Source organism: Rousettus aegyptiacus, unplaced genomic scaffold, assembly GCF_014176215.1.
Source record: "Rousettus aegyptiacus isolate mRouAeg1 unplaced genomic scaffold, mRouAeg1.p scaffold_m13_p_9, whole genome shotgun sequence".
Lineage (NCBI taxonomy): Eukaryota > Metazoa > Chordata > Mammalia > Chiroptera > Pteropodidae > Rousettus > Rousettus aegyptiacus.
In genome coordinates this window covers 24116034-24137063 of record NW_023416312.1, presented here as the reverse complement: position 1 = coordinate 24137063, position 21030 = coordinate 24116034, and the positions used below count along the sequence as shown (strand labels likewise).

The window sequence follows — 21030 nt, the reverse complement described above, 5'->3', positions numbered from 1 at the left end:
CTCATGGGATGGCCCAGCTAGTAGGTAGACTGGAAGTCCACTGGGATGACAACAACATGCTATAAACTTGGGCTTCTCTCCATGACATTGTCTTTGTTCCCGTGATCCTTGCTTTCCTAGTAAGGGTATCTCTGGAAATAGAAGTAAGGTCCAGAGAAGTATGTATGACTTGAGGGCAGCTAGAACCAAGATGCTGCTGTGGTTAGAGAGGCTAGAAGTGATAGGGCCACCACTGTCCTGGCTGGGACTGTGCAGGAAGTAAGAATAGCCTTCTGTAGTTGAAATGGAAGAGAGAAGGGCAGAGGGGACCCAGCAGAAGAAGGGTACTTTTCTCCCCTCTGTCACATGAGCAGGAGAGGTTTAAGGACATCATGGAGTGCTGGGAGTGGGGGTGGGCTGGAAGCAATATAGAAAATCACTTCACCACCAGAGTCTGGCCACAAATGCCAGCCTGCCATAGAGCTGCCTTCAGCCATGCCCTGAGGGAAGAGCATGGATTTTGGAGTCAGACAGACCTGGGTTCAAATTCCTGCTACTCCATTTGATAACCATGTAATCCTAAGCAAGCCTTTTTTGGTACATTGGTATGCAGGCAACCCCCAATGAATCATGCTTCCCAGTAGGTGTGCCTTCATGTAGCCTCCTCCCACATTGACTCTGGTGTCTGCCATGTGACTTTCTTTGACCAATAGGACATTAACAAACATAGCGTAAAGCAGAGGATTAGTAAATGCTTGCACATTGAGGCTTTCACTCTTGGAAAACTTCCTCCTGGAACCCAACTGCCATGCTTGGGGAAGCCTAAGCTAGCCTGGTGAAAAGGGTCATGAGACAGAAAACCAACGCAGCCCAGATAACAGCCTACACCAGGGCCCTAGGCATGTGAGAGGCCTTCTTTGACCTTCCAGCACAAAGTAATTGCCAACTGACTGTATCCACATGAGAGAAACCAGCTAACACCACCTGAAGCCCAAGAACCACTCAATTAATCCACAGAATCACAAGAAATTATCATTCATTCATTATCATACAGCGGTTATTTTAAGCCACTAAGGTTTGGAATGGCTGGTACACAGTAATAAATAACTGAAACACTGTTTAAACTTTCTAAGCCTCAGCTGCTCCCTCCATACAATGAGGTAGTAATATTTTTTCAAAAGTTATGAAGAGTAAATTTAAGACACAATAACAATGATCACTTATTGAGCACCTAGTGTGTGTTGGACACTGTGGTAGATGCCTTATGTATGTACTTTAAAGCCTCTAACCTGCAGTGCATCTCTGAAGTAAGTACTGTTAGGCCCATTTTACAGACCAGAATACTAAACTCAGAGGGCTGAGTAACTTGTCCAAGTTGGCATGCCTAGGGTCAGAGCTGGGACTATAACACAGATTCCTCTTGTTTTAACTACTATAGCCTGCAGGGCCTCCTCCACTGGTACCAATCAATGTAAATGGTATGGCCTTCCAGGAAAGTGCCAAATCTTCCTATATTTCTAGAACTTTGTCTTTGTAAGATGGTTGAAAGAGGGAGACAGGGGCATACTCACAAGGCTGGCATCCAGCCCATGTACCCTTGAGGATGGGTTAGCATGGCTCCATTTGGTACCAGTCCTATTCTCTTGGTGCTGCTTCCATGGGCCTTGGGTCACAAGGGATGACAGAACTCAGAGTAAATTTTCAATTCTAGGAAAACAGTTAATAGGGGTCACAGCCAAAAGGCAACTTATTTCTTAAGAGGCAGGAAGTGCCTTGGCCACGGGGTGCCCAGCCCCCATGACTGGAGTGCCTCAAGAAGCCAGAAGCCAGCCCATTTGTCCCTGCATGAGACAGGCCCCCTCAAGACACACACATACACACACACTGAACTATGGTGGAAGCGGTGGCTGCAGGAATCTGGCTTACAATGGAGTGGGGCTGAGACAGGGCCAAAGGTCCCTGATGACCCAGATAGGTGCTGCAGGGAAATTCTCCACCCTCCCAAGGACTGGTGAGTGACATTGAAGAGGGTGGCAGAAGGATCTTTTCTTGCCCTCACCCCAAGCTGACGGCATCACTCTCCAACCCCGAGGCCCCTATGTGGGGTAGGGAACCTCCCAACTAAAAAAAAATACCCATAATCCCCCTTTCCTTGATTTCACCCATCTTACTCAGAAAGCCTTTGCCTTCACAGGGTCCCTTTCAGAAGTGCTCACATATTTGTGGAAAAAGCTGATCTAAAAGTATATTGTTAGAATAATCTCAACTTTGTTTAAGAATTATGTGTGTGTGTGTGTGTGTGTGTGTGTGTGTTTTAACACCTACAGCACCTGGTATTCCCAGGCAGTCTCCCATCCAAGTACTAATCAGGCCCGACCCTGCTTAAGCTTCCGAGATCAGACGAGATCAGGCTTGTTCAGGGTGGCATAGCCATAGACAGAATTATATATATTTGAAAATTTATATGTATATGTGAAAAAAGTGGCAAGAACAATCTGAAAATGCTGATGATGATTATCTCCAGGCAGTAAGATGAGGTCTTTTTCTCCTTTATGCCTTTCAGTACCTTCAACTTCTCCACAAAGGGCACAATTGCTTTTAGAATCAGAAAATAAACTATTTGTCTGTGCTGTTTTTCATGAATGCGTGTGGCCTGGAAAAGTCACACTTTAAAACTTTTACCACTCAGCATCTTCATTATTTGTTCACACCTGCATAATTAGCTAGTGTCTCGAGACACCTTAGTCTTCAACCAGGACACAGATGGGAAGGGAGTAGCACCAAAGTGCAAGGCAAAAGGGGGCAGGACCACTCAGGCAAAGCAGAGGGGGTGGAGTCAGTGAGTTTGCAGCCTATGCAGTTAGTACCTAGGGGCACTTCCAAACACCTATGGGCTGGAGACCTGGGACCCACAGCATTGCTAGGCTGGGCTGGAGAGATTGCTGGAATGGGGCTACCCCTGCCTGGCCTGGGGTTGTGAGGGCAGATGGTCCTGGGCTTGAAGTAGAATTCTGAGGCGGCTCATGCATGCCACCTGGTTCACACTAGACTCCATCACTCAGAGTAACAGCCCCACCTCACAGGCTGAGTGTAGATTAAAGGAGATGAGGTGGTTCATACTCAGTGCTCAGTACAGATCTTAGCACACACTAAGCACTGAATAAATGCAGTTATGATTATTAGGAATAAATGCATGCCTATAAGGACAAACTCTCCTAGGTGAGCCCAGCATGTCACTCAGGCTCCACCCTCAGCTGGCTTTTATGTCCCTGGTTTGGTCCTGCTGTCTATGCAGCTAGATACCTTTTTTCCTGCCTCAGAGCAGTTTCCAGATGTGCTACCTTGGCCAAAACAAGCTGCTAATTAGCATGGGTGAGAAAGCCCAGATGATACCACCAAAGGTCATTAAAATACCCCAGATGACCTGAGGTGTTTGCTTTACTTCCTGTTAACTCTGCTTGGAGCAATGCCAATACTCTCAGCCAGAGTGAGACTTAACTGGAGCAGAGAGTGTCTGGGGAAGGCAGACACAATTGGGAATGGTGAAGTTCCCTCTGCCAGGGGAGTAGGGCCCAAGATGGGCTCTTCTATCTTCCTGCACTTTCAGGCTTGCAGTGCCCAGCTGCTCACTTCCTGCTCTGACTTAACACTTGCTCCCAAAAAGGGGTTTGAAGTGAGTCGTTTACATTTCAGTGTACATTTCAGTGTTCTTAGGGACCCCTGGTTTCATCGTGGAATAAAATAATTATTCTCTTCCCTTGAAATCTCACTCTGTGTGTGGTGGCGGTGGTGGAAGTGGTGCTGGTGGTGGTGGGTGCGGGGGGTCTTTGGCCTTAAATGAGAAAATGGGAAGGAGTTCTAACTTTGGTGTTGTAGCCATCCCCAGGCCCAGCTACCCAGGTCTGCAAGGTCAGGACCTCCTCTACGCTCTGAGACCAGTTATGTAGTATTCACCTTTATTTCTCATTAAGGTGGCTTGAATAAAAGCATGAAAAGCTTCTCTCTGTACCCTTAAAAGAGAAGGATTTAGAGAGTTAAAAATGTGTTAAACCGATCAAAAGAATAATTATGACACAGAACTCAGAAATTATAAAAGGAAAGAGACAGATGTGACAACACAAACCTCCTCTACAGTGAAATATAACATCGACCAGAGGTTGCAAACTAGTGTCCTACAGATCCCACCAAGCCCAAACATGTGTTGTTTCTCACAGTGCTTAAAATTTTTTGAACAAGTTGCCAGTATTTTAAAATAAGTTTTCCCATAAAAATCTATATTTCTAGAATTTCCTGAAGAATCAGAAACGCTAGCACACCGGTTTCCACCTTCTCACCAGCACTGCTTGGCCAGAGCCCAGCAGAGGCCTGCCATAACCCTCTGAGTCTGCATCACTTATTCACATTTCTTACCTAGCCCCACCAGACCCATGAGATGTGCCATGAACAAAGTTAAAAGACAAAAGGTGCTCTATGAGAACATGTTTGCAACACATCCAACAAAAAGTTAATATCCGTTACATATAAATAAGAACCAAACTGTTCCATAGAGTACCAGAGAAAGTGTAAACGGGTTAATTCATAGAAAAAGACATTCAAAGAGCCAATAAACATGAGAGATACTCAGCTTACTGGTGATTAGGAAAATGCAAATGAAAATGAAAATATATTTTTTCAAAAGCCATCAAATTGGCAAAAATTCAAAAAGCCTTCTAACATCACTGTTGGCAAGGATGTGGGGAAAGAACTCACCATGTTATTAGTGAGACTGCAAATTGGTGAAATCTTTTTAAAGGGCAATCACCATATTAAATGCATGTACATTTAAAGAAATGTAGGTAAACTTTTATTGAAGTAGAGCATGCCTACAGAAAAACACACAAATCATGTGTGGCCCAGACAGCTGAGTCTCCCCCATGTAATCATTGCTTAGATCAAAGAAAGACAACATTATTAGTACCCAGAAACCCCTTGTGTCCTCTCTCTGTCAGTAAACATCCCCAAAGGTAACCACTACCCTGACTCCTAACAAGATTTCCCTGTTTTTGAACATTCCATGAATGAAATTATATAGTATATATTCTTTTGTGTCTGGTGTCTTTCACCAACTACTATATTGTTAAGCTTCATCTATGTTGTTCTATGAAGCAAGAACATTCATTTTTGTGCTGTATAGAATTCCATCGCATGACTAGATCAAACTTGATTATTCTGTTGTGTGATGAAGAACAAGTGTTGCTGCTATGAACATTCTTATATGTGCTTTCGGTGCATATAGAAACACATTCCTGTCATATATAATATAATATGATATGATATGATATGATATGATATGATATATATAATATTGACAACGCTTTCACTCAAGGAATCAATCTTACAGAAACTCCAAAGAGAACGAGACTGCAGGTACAAGGGTGTTTATTGTAATATCAGAAAATAGTGGTGTCAACCTCTGTGTTTACCATGATGATAAGGTTTAAAAATATGTTTCATCCTGACTTGGAATAGTATGCAGATAATAAAAAGAGAATGAGCTACATATGTAGGTTCTTATATGTATGGCTGCCCATACATCATCAAGTGAAAAGAAGCATCCTGCAACAACAACAACAACAAAACAGTGTGATATAAGAAGCATATCCAGTGTTAAAAGAGTTACGTGGGCTCCTGAGAGGTGGGTAAGAAGAGCAGAGGCTGTGTCCTGGCATCATGAACCTACTTGATCAGAAGATTAACTCTGATGCACCCTAAAAATTTTCTCACATAACCCCCATTGATACAGCAGCACCTGAAGAAAGTCTAAGCCAGTTTTGCCCTCTATAGTTGTGGTAACTTCAGGGGCCTATGTCCATGTGATCACTTATTTCATTCAGGCTGGCCTGTTCTCTGCCCTAGACTCCATGGAGTTGATGATTTGGCTGATGGCAACACCTCATAGCCATGAAACTGAGCAAAAAAGCTGGGACTTCTTGGTGGATTTGCTTTTCTTATAGGAGTTGCCCTGGGCCCTGCTCTGGAGTTCTGTATTGCCATAAACCCCAGCATCCTTCCCACGGCCTTCACTGGCACAGCATTGATCTTCACCTGCTTTACCCTTAGTGTACTTTATGCCAGATTCCATAGCTACCTCTTTCTGGAAGGTATGTCGATGTCACCAATGAACCTGAAGGTCTTGTCTTCTCTGGGGAATCTTTTCTTTGGATCCATTTTGTGCTCATGTGTGGTTTTGTCTTTTTTGATACTCAATTCATCATTGAAAAATACTAAAAATGAAGATAAGGATGATATATTTCACTGCATTGGCCTCTTCTTAGATTTCATTACTGTCTTCAGAAAACTCATGATGACCCCAGCTATGAATGAGAAGGACAAGAAGAAAGAGAAGAAATTAAATGATCACCTGGCCTTTTCCAACATGGCTTTCTTTCCTTCCATCCCTCAATTCCTTACAGGTGGTGTGTTCTTTAATAATGAAAAGCATCAGAAAATAATAGTATAATATATTATTATATATGTATATACATACTATATATGCTATTAGTACACAATAGTATGATATACTAATAGAATAGTACAATTTCAATTTCTAAACAAACAAAAGATAAAATAGAACTTTATATATAGCAAGTTGTGTGCAATAAATATCTGGAAGGACTTTTCACATATAAACCAGGGACGAGGGATACAGTTGGGGAGGAAAAGGGGCAAGATTTTACATACATTGTATATATCTTAAATTCATCTAGTTTTCTCTATCCTCACTGCCATTGTCTTATCTAAGTCACCATTACCTCTGGTGTTGAAAATACAATGGTTTCCTTACTGGTTCACCTCTCAAGTCCTTTCTGCCCATCAGGAAGGTGAGAACTCAGCAGATAGACTGTGGAAATGTTGGCTTCAAGAGCACATTATTGTAGCAGCGATCCAGGAGTCAGGTGGCCACTGTAAGATGGCCTGTGATACTACCAATCAAGTAAAAAAATATATCTTGCAAAAAAGTAGACAGAGTATAATCTCATTTTGAAAATAAAAAATTTTAAGTTAAAACAATACTTTACAAGTGAACATATATACATGTTCATTCAAGTATTGGGAAGTCACAGGTAACACAATATCTCATTATCCACAAAGCAGGTATTCCTCTAGGAACAGCTTTACCATGGCACCCTAGTGACCTTCCACATGTCCACATGGGCCATGAAGGCAAAGGCTTAAACCACAGCTAGGCAAAACACAAGAAGATGGGGAGGCCTGTGAGAAATTATTCTGAGGCCATCTTCTATTCGCCTCTTTTATTCGTTTGCTTGGACTGCTGTAACAAAGTACCACAGACTGGGTGGCTTAAACAACATGAATTTAATTTCTCACAGTTCTGAGGGCCAGAAGTCCAAGATCAAGGTGTCGACAAGGTTGGTTCCTTCTGAGGACAGAAATGGAATTATTTGCTCCAGGCCTCTCTCTTTAGCTTGTATATGGCCAGCTTCTCCTGTGTCTTCACGTCATCTTTTTGTCTGTATGTGCCTGCAACCCAATCTCTTCCCATAGATACCAGTCAGATTGGATTAGAGCCCACTCATATGATCTTATTTTAATTTTATTACCTCTTTACAGTCCCTGTCTCCACATACAGATGCTCCTCAACCCATGATGGGGTTACATCCCAATACACCCATCATAAATTGAAAATATCATACATTTTATATACCTAACCTAATGAACATCATAACTTAGACTAACCTGTCTTAAAAGTACTCAGAACACCTACAGTTAGGCAAAATTATCTCACTGCCACTGCCCAGCATCATAAGAGAGTATCGTAGCACATATCCTTAGCCTGGGGAAAAGGTCAAAATTCAAAATTCAAAATATGGTTTCTACTAAGTGTGAATCACTTTCACACTATTGTAAAGTTGAAATATTATAAGTTGAACCATCGTTAAGTTGGGGATCGTCTGTACAATACATTCTGGAGTACTGATGGTTAGGACCTCAACATTATGAATTTCAGGAGGGGTGACATAGTTCAGCCCAAAACACCCCCCTAGCTCCCTGGGAGGCTTTCAGGAGACCATTTCTCATCACCTCTTGGGTTCTAATGAGGTATGAGACTTTCATATGCCTCAACTCCACCCCAGGATAGAGTTGCAGACCATAAACTGCCTACTTATTATACTGCCTGTCAAGAGTTCGCTAATCTGGCCCCATTTGTTTCAGTGTCATTCTTTTTGGTGTGGAACAAGGACTCAGGGAACTGGCACCTTTGGTTAATTTTCCTTTAACTGTTTATGTAAATAATGAACTGTCCAAATCTAAAAGTGGCTACTGCATCTTTACCAACCAAAACCAGCCAGGCCTTAGCCTTGGCTTTCCTGGAAATTCTTCTGTGTGCTTTATGACAGACATTGGAATGTGTTCCTTCTTTCCCCTTATTCAGCACCCCTGCATTTGAACTTGCTTGCCACTTAAAAAATGAATTAACTAAAGATAAAACACAACCGTATGTTCATACTTGCGTGCATTTAAATATTTGGAAAAACTTTTTACATATGAACTGATAGCACAGATCACCCTTGGGGAAGGAGGATGAGGTATGGGGAAGGTATATTAATATTTTATATATATTTTATACAACAGGCCCCAGAGGACACGAACAAATTGCCAGAGGTGGGAAGCCTGGCCACTAATGGACAAGTTGAGCCCACTCACATTTAACATCCTATACAGGAATCTTTACTCTCAAATCTTTCCCCAATGAATAAAAAATTTAGCTGAAGAAATCAAAACAACAATGAGAGAACACCTCATCCCATTAGGAGAGCTATTATAAAAAACAAACAAAAAAAACAGAAAATAACAAGTATTAGTGAAGATGTGGAGAAATTGGAATCCTTGTGCACTGCCGGTGGGAATACAGAATGGTGCAGCTGTTGTGGAAGACAGTAAGCCAAACACAAAAGGATAAATATTGTATAATTTTATTTATATAAGGTCACTAAAGTAGTCAGATTCATAGAGACAGAAAGAGTGGTGCCTATCAGGGGTTGGGTGTTTAAGGGGTACAGAATTTCAGTTTAGGAAGATGAAAAAGTTCTAGAGATGGATGGTGGTGATGGTTGCACAACAATGTGCATATACTTAGTGCCACTGAACTGTAGACTTAAAAATATGATTAAGATGGTGAATTTTATGTTACGTATTTTCTATCACAATAAAAAAAATTAGTATAGTTCTGGCTTTGGTAGCACATATACTAAAATTGAAATGGTACAGAGAAGATAAGCATGGACCTTGAGCAGGAATAATGCACAAATTTGTGAAGTGTTTCATATTTCTTTAATGCAGAAAAATATGAAGGTATCCTATCACCTATTTCACCACATCTATACAAAAATAGTATAAAAAATGAACTCTTCTAAAGTAAACTTTATACTCCACACACACAAGAAAAGTTTGGCTAAAGATTTGAGAGGCTTTGCTGCTTGGAGATGAAATTTAATAAAGACACCAGTTCCCTTGCTGTGGTTATTGACCTGTTAAGGGTGGGATTAATCTTACCCACCTGTGAGCTCATTGCCGGAGAAACTCCCCATGTGGAGACAGTCTTTAGCCAGAGAGGTGGACACACTGTGAGCATATCTTATCCCTTTTCTGTCTTCTCTGTCTACAGCCTGGTGAGAGAACATAGAGTGAAAAGCTGAGACATGCAGAGCTTTCCTCGAATTCCTTCTCCATCCTTTCTGTCTCACCTGCTCCCATCCCATTACATTTCTTCCATTGAACCCTCCACAGACTCTTCCTGCTTCATAACTGTTGCAGCAGTTATTCATTTCATATGTGCCTTTCAGTGTGTTTCATATTATTAGCTAACTTTTCATGGTGTGTAACTTTCCCTCTCTGACTAGACTAGAAGTTTCTCAAAGGTTAAGACTCATTCTTTGCCCCTTTGGATCTCTTTAGCTCTCACATCAATTTTTAGTATATGGTAATGGATATGTATATCCAGACAATGGAATATCATTCACTATTAAAAAGAAATGAGTTATCAAGCCATGAAAAGACATGGAGGAACCCGAAATGCATATTATGACGTAAAGGAGCCAATATGAAAACGCTGCATACTGTATAAGTCCAACTACATGACATTCTGGAAAAGGAAAAGCTGTGGAGGCAGTAAAAAGATCAGTGGTTGCCACAGGTTCAGGGGAGAGAGGGTGGGAGGGATGAATAGATGGAGCACAGGAGATATTTAGGGTGGTGAAACTCTTCTGTATGATACTATAACTGCAGACACATGACATTATGCATTTGACAAAACTCATACAATGTACAACATCAAGAGTGAAACTTAATGAAGACTATGGAGATTGGTTCACAGTAATTTACCAATATTGATTCATCAATATTGAACCAATATTCTACTACAAGTTATTAATAATAGGGAGAACTTAGGGGGTAATATGGGAGGTCTATACCATCTGCACAGTTTACTGTTGCTTAATTGAAAGAATATTAAATCTTCCACATGGACATATCTGGTTAAGAGTGAGCTGGGAAGATTTATCCAGGCCTGATATTCTTCAAAATGCAGTGAAACACGGTTGGAAGTAAATTAAAGGGTCACCTAGAAGAAAAAGAAAAAAAATTAGAAGATGACGAAGCATTTATTGTGAGTTAAAATTTACACAGAAAGTTGTTAGACTTAACCCCCGGGTGTTTGTGTTTCTTTGTTTTTCCCCAGTGTATCATATTTTGTATTAAAATCACAAGTAATTTTTACAGAGAATCAAAATGTCCTTGATTGTATCTGACATCCTCTTTCCAGGCCTTTTCCAGCCCTGACCTCTGAAGAGGAACAAGCTACATATTACATGGCTTTGTTTGAAGAACTAAGAAAGGGAGTTAAAAACCAAATGCCCAACATTACAACAGTATCGCCTGCCTATCAAAAAGTTTCTGGAAAGACAATACTCAGGGAATTGCACTACAGAAAGAAACACCAAGTTCAGTCTGACGTGAACAGATATTTGTCAAGAAAGTGCTGGACCAAAAGGCAGTGGGGCAGGACAGCCATTCCTGGTGGTTATTTTGTTTCCATAATAGACTGTGGCAAGTCCACATCTGTCAGTGGCCTGTGTGAATTTCCAGTGCCTTCCTTCTCCGAACCTCCAATGCAACTACATAAACAGGTTTAACACTCTCTTCTGTCTTTCTCATGTATCTTGCCTTCACTATGTTAGGTTTAAGGTAACTGCAGCAAGAGGCACTAATGTTATTTTGTTAGCACTCAGGGTTCCTGACCTTGGGGTGCAAAAGTGAAGAAAAGGAGAGGCAAATTAATCCCTCCAGTCAGTGGACTTAACGCTTGGTTTTGCATGGGACCTTTCCACTGTTCCTGGCTCCCAGGTGACTGTGTTTCTCAGCTTCACACTACACCACAGCTCCCTCTTTCATTTATCATACTCCCCCCAACCATGCCAGCTTCTGTTTTGAGGCTAGAAAACAGGCCCTGGGAGGGAAATAATTACCTAAGTGGGGGACAAAGAGGTCAAGGGATGGCTTCGTAAGTCTCTATGCATTGCGAGCATTATTACCACAGACCATGGTGGCCAGCGTTGTCCTAGGTCATGTTCCCTGGAAGTAGACCCCAGACATGGATTCCTGTGCAGGTGAATTATTGAGGCAGAGCTCCCAGAAGAAAAAGGTAAAGATGGGAGGGAAGCAGAGTAGAATAGGGGAAGAAGACAGGCAAAGATGGAGTTTTGGCTCAAATCTAGCCTCAACCTGTTCCAGAGCAGGGGATGCAGCATCACCCCATACTTGACACAAGGGGTCCAGGCCTTTATGTTCACCATATAAGTTAGTCATTGACTGCAGGCAACCTCTATAGCACAGGAAGGCACATAAATCCCAAGCGATCAGCTCTGGATGAGGCTTTCTGTAGACAGAGAGCAATTCTCCAGAGAAGGCCAAAGCTGTGAGCCACTTAGCTAGGGACAAGCACTATGATCAATGCAGGGAATCTGGCTGGACCACAACAGCACCCACAAAGGACTGCCTTCTAAAATAACAACAGGAGAGAAGTAGATTAGACATGAGGAAAAGCCTCTTGAGGTGACTAGATGCTCTTGAGCTCCTTCCAGCTGTCTGTCACTAGAGCAGATGGACAGGGTATACAGCCTCACATCAAGTGGATCTTCTTAGGCAGACAGACCCGAGCAGGATATTTGGGTAGGTGCCCTCAGAAAAGATCCAATCTGACAATGTCACTGAGAACCACAACATGTGACCTTACTGCCAAATGCTGGCCAGAGACCTAAGGAACACACCACAAAGCTTCCCAGAAAGTTTCAAGAATAGTTTGGTTCTAACAATAGCAGCAACTTTTACAGATGCTACTCTGTATGTCTGTTATACTTTATGTCTATTAATGTCGTTTAATCCTAACAGCAACCCTATGAGTAAGGTGTTATTATTTATCATCCCCATTTTACAAATGAGACTGAGGCCCAGAGAGGTTAATTTGCCCCAGTTAACAGTTGGAAATAGTAGACCCAGGATTTGAACTTACATAGCCTGGCTCAGGATGGCTACACCACCATTTCATTGCTCACAGCTGTCCCTCTAGCTGGTGTAGACAGGTGCTAAAAAACAGGAGACCACCCTGGATGCCTTCAAAGGAGCATGTTTATAAACCTCAGCATATATCAGAATCACCCGTGGGTGATTGTGACTCTACAGAATCCGGAACCTCATCCTGAACCTACTGAATCAGAACCCAGGGCTGAGAGGCAAGTAGAAACCCATACATTTAGCAAGCTCCTCAGGTGTTCTGACACAGATGATCTGAAGGCAACTCTGTAAACCCCACAATGATTCAGATGAAAGAGCAGAGGCCAGGTTCATAAGCCTGCCTCTTCTGCTTCCCATCTATGTGACCTTGGAAAAGTTAATTCACCTCTCTTAGCCTCGATTCTTCTCAAATCTAAAATAAAAACAATAATACTTCTTAAGATTTTGTGAATCTTAAATTGCATGTTACTGTACATATAGTATAATTCCATATATATATTTAAAACTGTGTATGTATATATCTTACATAGGTATGTCAGCCACAGGGATGGAGATATATAGATATATATAGATATATATATACATATATTAGACAAAGGTAAGGTAGACCAAACTATTAAAGTGGTTGTCTCTAGGGAGGGAAATAAAGGAGTGGAAGTGGAATGAGCTTTTTACTCTATTGTTAAATATTCATTTTTTATAAAGAGAACATACTAAAATATTGCATGTGTAAAATGTATTCAATCAAAACCAAAAAGATTAAATAAAATCATCTAGATAAAATGCCTGGAACACAGTAGGTGTTCAATTAATGGTAGCTGTTAATATTATTATCACACCCACAAACATTTGTGGAGTGCCTATTATGTGCAAGTCATCATATTTAGGCTCCATCAGAAGGCAGAGAAGCACAAAACACATTCCCTACTCTTACGTGCACAAAAAAAATCTTCCAAATGTCCAATAGCAATGTTTACTTTGGGTCTAATGAATGCTATAGAAAATAAAGCCTTTAAGGAGTTGAAATGACAGAGAGATCATTTCCAGCTGGCTTCTTCAGGGAAAGTGGGGCTTGTGAGAGGCACCGAGGAAAGGGGAGGATTTTAATAGGCAGAGAAAGGGGAAAAAGACATTCCAGTGGCAGAAAAGAGCTTGGTTCAAAGGGCAAAGGGGCTTGGTAGACATGAGCAGAAGATGCTGAGTGGACATTTGGCTTGGTGCAACCGGTCCGTGGGATGCAGTCAAGCCAGACCCTAGGCAGGCAATAGCAGGCCTCCCTTCCCTCCGCTGAAATAACACAGTCTCTGGCCCCAACCTTTCCAATGCTTGGAGTGGGGCCAAGTTCAGCTTTCTTAAACAATTCTTAATCTTTGGGGACTGAGCCTAGAATGGGAAGCAAAGTAGTTCCAGGGATTTAAAAAAAATGTCAGTCCTCTCCCCTAACTGTTTGAGCCCAAGTGTATGCAGAGCACATGCAGCAAGATACGGGTGCAGAATGGAGGGTGCACAGTAATGTGTGTCTGAGTGCAATGTGGGTATGTGTACTCCATGATGTGTGGCATGTGTGGGGACTGACGTGTGAGTATGCATGTTGTAATAACGTGTATTTCCTGTGATTGTGTGCTGTGATAGACTAAATTGAGTTATGAGTCCAGTGTGTGTTAGCTACACTCCTGAAGACTAATCTTTCCAAGTAACTAAGAAGGGGGTAGAAGAAAGCCAACAGCCATACAAGTACATATCTACCCACAGAGTACATCTTTTGCCTTCAGTGGTTAGTACTAGGGCTCCTGGAGAGAGTGGGGTAGCATAGGGAGGTAGCAAGAAAAGGTTCACATAGAAAATTAAAGTGATCAGTAATAAAGCTGGCAGCATTTAGATTCCCGACAGTACAAGAGTTACCCCTTCATCAGCAAAGTCCCACTCTGTGGGTGTGCGTTTGGCTGCCTATAAAGCACCCCAACATCTTCCAAGATCTGGTACTTGTGTATATATAGCGAGCAAGAGATAAACACTTTTTTAAAAAATTAAAACTTGATTAGCTCAACACCACGAGGCCCTGGGAAATTGAATTTAAGAAAAATTTGGATAATTAGAACATCATATAATCTCAAGAATGTTAAACACACAAGTCAGTTGAACATACTAAGTTTATGACAAGCTCTGATTAAAATAAAGTTTCTGATAATCAAAGTTTTTTAATGGCAGAGGCTCATTTGAATTCCTTCTATCTGAAAGAGAGCTTAGATATCATGTGCACAGAATATCTTGTGATATTTTTCATTCTTCTCATCTCCAGTTAGGTCACGTACATGCTTTTTATGTATGTATTTGTTTTGTAAAAAGTACTCTATCCTTTGGTATGCCCCAAAATACCCAGAATAGGACTTGCCACAGATGTGTTTATCAGATTCCACTGCAAATGCAAGGAGAGGAAAAGTCTGGCTATCATCTCTGAGATCTCAAAATCAAAGCCCTCCCAGACACACCAGAAGCCTAAAGCAACCAAGAGATAGGCCAAGTTTATAAACTTCCATAATATGTTTATTGCAAGGATGGCAATTACCCAATATCCCTGCCCTCCTTGGTCTTAGATCAGAATATTTGCACAAAAAGAAATCTGCTTTTGACTGCATTTAACCAGTCATAATTCCAGATGTCTGGAATATTCTGACACCAGGCGTAAGGGTGGGGAGGAAGAAAGGAAGCTGCCAATCATTCTCTTATGATCTTGTCGACATCTCTCGTTGTCTGCGGTGGTGTGTCTGGTGAGGCTGCTTGTGCCTCCTATTCTTCCTCCTCCCTACTGGCCAGATGTCTCAGGAGCGGTCACTGTATTTAAGGGAAATGGCTATCCCTAGCCACAGGCAGGCTCTTCTGTTCAGTTCTGGAAACCTGACATATCAAAGACATAATTTCTTAATGAAATGGCTAGAGTGCACCTAATTTACACTAGGACAGAAAACGCTGACAGAGCAGAAAGGACACTTGTTTCTGCTGTCTCAGGGAACACATATGGGCCACATTACTTAGGAATGAATCAGACTAGGGTTATAGGGCAACTGGCTAGGAGAATTGCCTCCTTGAGCACTCCTATAAAGTGTTAAGTATATTTACTGTGTGCATGCATGCTGACTAATTCCACCTTATTTGTTGGAACACAAACTTGTGTGAGTTCCATCATTTGTCCCAAACTCCTTCCTGAGCTTGATTAAGAAAAGTGGGGTTGTCCCATAGAATCATCAATGGAATTTTTCTGCTCTTTCCTCTGGGCTCTTCTTGCAAACATTAAACATCACGACACCTCACTAAAGGAAGGAGAAATACCCATTTCAAGTGTACTAAGACTGACACACTGGTTTTGCCTCCATGACACCTTATAGCCAACAGGATAGCCAACAGGATAGATTTCTTCCCCCCAGCAAATTGAGTGTGAGATGTGTTGGTGCACCTAGCCTAAGGCTTGGGTATGGTGTGGCCAAAGAGGTTCTGGACTTTCAGACCCTGCCCCTAGCTCCTGATCATCCTGGAGCTAGGGGCAGGGTCTGAAAGTCCAGAACCTTTGTCTTTTGCTCAACACTGGGCCAAGAGGTGTCAGTCATGGGCAGGTGCAAGAGAACCTTCTCCACTCGTCTCTATGCCAGAAAGTCCCCAAAGTGGGGGACCACATACCCTGAGTGGTACACAAGACAATCCTTTTAGGAGTAGTGTTAATGGGATGAACTGTGACCCCCTAAAAGTCACATGTTGAAGTCCTAACCTCCAGTACTTCCGAATGTGACCTTATTTGGAGATAGGATATTTAAAGAGGTGATCAAGTTAAAATGAGGTAATTAGGGTGGGCCCTAAAAAATATGATTAGTGTCCTTATAAAAAGGGGTAATTTGGACACGGATATGCATGAAGGGAAGACAATATAAAGAGACACAGGGAAAAGGCAAGCAAGGAGAGTTGCCAGGAATAGATCCTTCCCTCACAGCTCTCAGAAGGAACCAATCCTGCCAACACATTGATCTTGGACTTCCAGCCTCCAGATCTGTGAGACAATAAATTTCTTTTGTGTAAGCCACCCAGTTTGTGTACATTGTTATGGCAGCCCTAGTGAACTAATACAGATAGAAAGAAGATATTAGAACTTTAGAACTTCCATTTACATCATTGTGGTTCTTTGGCTTATCTATCCTAATTTGTCACTCATGTGCGAAAAAGTAAATATCCTTTGCCATGTAACACTGCAGTGCCTCCCACTCTAGAATATACTCTACCCGCTTCAGTAACATTGGGGATGGCCATGTGCCTTGTATTACCAGACATGGCTTGTGAGCAGGAACTTTAAATGTGTTACATAGTATAGTTTGCCCTCTGGAGATTCTGCCATCACCAGAAATACAGGACCTAGGTGACTACAGTCATATCAGCCCAGGCTCCAGACCTGCATAAAACTTGCCTTGTGGAACCTAGCCCGGCCAACCTAAAGCCTGAAATAGCCCAGCCCAGCCTAGCCAAGATGAATCCAACTCCCACAGCCTTGCAGGACCCTGCACAAGAAAAACGCTTATAATTGTAAGCCACTGAGTTTTGGAGTGTTTGTTCTGCAGCATGATTGAAGCAAGAGCTGACTATTACAATGACCAATATGCACTATGCAGATTGACCCTGGCACCTCATTCGGGCTGGACATCAGCATCCAGTGTGGCAGGCAAGGAATGCCGAGGGAAGTAGGGCAGTCCCATCACTTGTACAGTGTCCCTCACATGATTTGTCACCTTCAGTAAATAGCCTGGTACAAGTGTCATGTTGAGTGGATTTACAGATATATTATGTAGCTCCAACCTAATCATCACAAAATGGGCAAGGGGCTTGATATGGCTCTTTGAAAGAAACTGTGGCTTGAAGATAGTACTGTGAATGCAAACTTAAGCTTAGAAGAATCTAGACAAGCTTACAGTTCTAGTTCCAGAGCACTGCCAACCATATTTGAAGTAAACAAAAGCAATCTCATCAGATATGACAAGGAGTATGTTTTTAAAACTTCAATCTTAACAAGAGGATAATTTGAAATGTGGATTTCCAGCTCCTATTACTAATAATGGACCTCACACACATATATGTGCCCTTGTGATCTTGACAAAAAACATTAGCTCATGAGTGTAATTTATAAGTAAATAAACATACACATAGTGGAGGGTGTGTTAAAAATGTTTTACCGTTGGGATTGAGACCTCTTGAAAATCACCTGAAAGTAAGCTCCCCATAGCAAACTGATTTATTAACTTGTTGGGTGAGTTAATTTTTTTTTAATGTTAAGGAATTATTATGGTGTCGTCATTGAATGTGGGATAGACCTGTCCCCTTGAAGCTCAATGTGCAGAACCACGGACTCTTCAGTATTTTATTGTGTTCACACTGTTTCAAAAGCCTGGGGGAAAGAATGATGTCACGGAAAAAGTGAGGACACACCTCGGTGCCGGGCCTAATGAGAACCATCCAGAGCTAAGAGCTGAAGCTCTCTGTGGCAGAGAGGGTGCCTGAAGCCCTCATGGAAGCAGGGGTGGGGGGATGGGACAAAAGCTCCTCCCAGTTTCACAGTCCTGAAAGGGCACACAGCTCTGCTGCCCCGCCCCACCAACACGACCATTTGGAGCGAAATGCACTCCACTCTCAACCAGAAACTCTGTTCTGAACCCATTGGTTTCCTCTCTCTCAATTGTGTAAACCTTGCTCCAGGCAGTCATTGATCAGCCAGAATTCACGCCCAACTTAATTAAATGATAAAGTGTCAAATCCTAACTACTCCCTCCACTCCAGAAAATATCTTCCTCCCTTGAATCCCTGAGCTACATCATTTCTATCTCCCCTAAAATGCTGACTCCATTTTGTCTTTAAGTATTGTTACTTAGAGATACGTGTGTGCATGTCCTATCTCAAGGACTAGGACCCCTGTTGGCCCTGAGGTCTCCATTATGAATAATTCTCATCAAATTCATGGAAAGGTGCCATATCATGGTGTTACCATAAAGAGACTGGGACAGAGAAGACAAGGAGAGTTGGATCAGTCAGGGGTGGAGCAGGACTCAGACCATGATGAAGATTATTAAATAAGGGGTTCATAAGGGACCAAGACCAGACCCAACTGTGAGAGAGACTGGGAAAGGAGGGATCTGAAGGGGAAGTTAGAGGGTCAGAGAAGAGTTACTAGCCAGATCTCCTACAGCCAGGCACATCTAGCTGCCAGAGTGGGGCCATGAAAGAAAGCCTGGGGAGAAACTCATGGAAGATATGTCTGTGTGTCTGGTGGTAGGCCTGGCATGGTATGGCTGTGGCTCAGCAGGGACAATAGTCAGGAAGCAGAGCTGCATGCATAGCAGGAGAGAATAAGAATATGCTGGCACTTTCCAGCACCTTCTGTCTTTCACTGCTATAACCATGATGACCAGAGAGGAGTGGCAGGTGCTTCTCCCCCTCCTTCCAAATATTGTGGAAATTTCTCTTCTGATCAATTGTAATCTAGAACCATGAAAGGAAGGAGATTTTGAGAAATGTCACTGTAGCTTAGCTGACGTGGCACAATAGGAAACCACCACAGGTCAAGATTTGAATTGATCGCCAGAGAGACCGCTGTCATTCTTTTGCAGCTAGTTGGGCTGCTATATTATTCTCTCACAGTTCTGGAGGCCAGAAGTCCAAAATCAAGGAGTCTGCAAGTTTGTTTTCTCCTGAGGCCTCTTCTCCTTGACTTACAGATGGCCACCTGCTACTATATTGCTAGTTCTCAAACATTTCTGTGCCCCAGGCTTGGCAGGTAGATTTGACTCACAAAAGTAAAGACTTGTATGGGGCAGCATCTTTCAAACCTCACCTGCAGGTCAAACTCAACACTGTCCTCTTGACCCATTTATCCTTTGAGAAGGATGATTTCATCTTTAGAGATTCAGAGAGAGAGAGAGAAGCAAAACAGCTATTGGACTGAAGCAGATTGTATTTTCCAAAGATGGCCACTGCTATGAATTGAATTGTGTTGCCCTCAAATTTATATGTTAAAATGTTAACCCCCAGAGTGACTATATTTGGAGGTAGGGCATTTAGAGAACTAATTAAGGTTAAATAAGGTCATAAGAGTGGGCCCAAATCTAATAGGACTAGTGTCCTGATAAAAAAAAAGAAAGAGATGCCAGTTATGTATGCCCACAGAGAAAAAAGCCATGTGAGGACACAACAAAGGCAGCCATCTGCAAGCCAAGAAGAGATACCTCAGGAGAAACCAACCCTGCTGACACCTAGATCTTGAACTTCCAGCCTCCAGAGCTGTTTGAAAATGAATTTCCATTAGTTAAGCCACCCAGTCTGTAGCATTTTGTTATGACAGCCTGAGAAGACTAATATAGCCACCAGAACAACTCCCAACACACAATCTCTTCTTTAATGTGACAATGACCCTACTACAATTACAATGACACTTTCAGTGGTGAAATCTATGCCATCTTCTCTTGAACCTGATCAGATCTTCATGACTGCCTTAACTATTAGAAGACAACAGACTAGAAGCTATGTGACTTCCAAGGCTAGATCATAAAAATGCCATGCACTTCTACCTTGCTCCCTTGGGACTCACACTTAGAACCCAGCCACCATGCTATGAGGCAGCCAAGAAACCAAATGGATGGGCCACAGTAACAACCCCACTGAAGTCCCAGCAGACAGACAGCATCAACACTACACCTGTGAGAGAGAGAACCCTCAGACGATTCTAGCTCCCAGCTGTCGAGTCACCACCTATCCTTTGAGACAACCCAGAGGACACTATGTGGAGCAGAAACAAGCTATCCCCTCTGGCATTGCCCAGACTTCAGATTTGTGAGCAAAATAAATGACCGTTGTTGTTTCATATCACTCATTCTGGGATGGTTTCTTATGTAGCAATAGATAACAACAACAGAGGTCTTCAGAACAAATGCTTGCAGGAGACCACCTGGGAAAAAAATGGAGTCAGGTTAATATATAGGCTTTACCTGCCTTGGGGAGTATTGTAGTAATTTTAGACAACCAAACTGATGCATTCCTCCAGCGTCAATTCAGATGAATATTTCCGAAGATTACACCCAGAAGATTACACCCACTTTCACTATTCCTGTTCATTTTCAGGTGGTTCTGAAAGTCTTTCCAAGGTGATTTTTCTTATTAATAGTGATCAAGCTCTGGACAGAGTTTAAAGAGGGCATATGTGCAGAAAGAAAATGGTGGAATCAGGAGGTGGAACTGGAGGCTAGAATAATTAAAGGTTAAACTCCAGGTTTGCATTGGTATTTATAGAATTCTCTATGCTTGGTATGAGGGATTTAAAACCAGGCTGAGCAGGGAAGCTCCTTTCAGCTCTTAAAGGAAGGAAAGGATTTTAACACAAGGAACCAAGCCTACCTAGTTCAAAGTTTTCAAAGGCAGCATAATTAAGCTACTGTATTGCTTCAAGTGATACTGTAAAGG

At 42.1% G+C, this 21030-nt stretch overlaps 1 non-coding gene and 2 pseudogenes across 1 annotated transcript; 2 read left to right on the top strand and 1 right to left on the bottom strand.

Annotated features, from left to right (window-relative positions):
• Nucleotides 1-2297: 2297 nt before the first annotated feature.
• LOC118608247 lies at nt 2298-2417 on the bottom strand (annotated as a pseudogene).
• Nucleotides 2418-5688: 3271 nt separating this feature from the next.
• LOC107516629 lies at nt 5689-9654 on the top strand (annotated as a pseudogene).
• Nucleotides 9206-9312, top strand: LOC118608143. The gene has a single exon (XR_004952938.1). It is a non-coding gene; the product is annotated as a U6 spliceosomal RNA (small nuclear RNA).
• Nucleotides 9655-21030: the final 11376 nt, after the last annotated feature.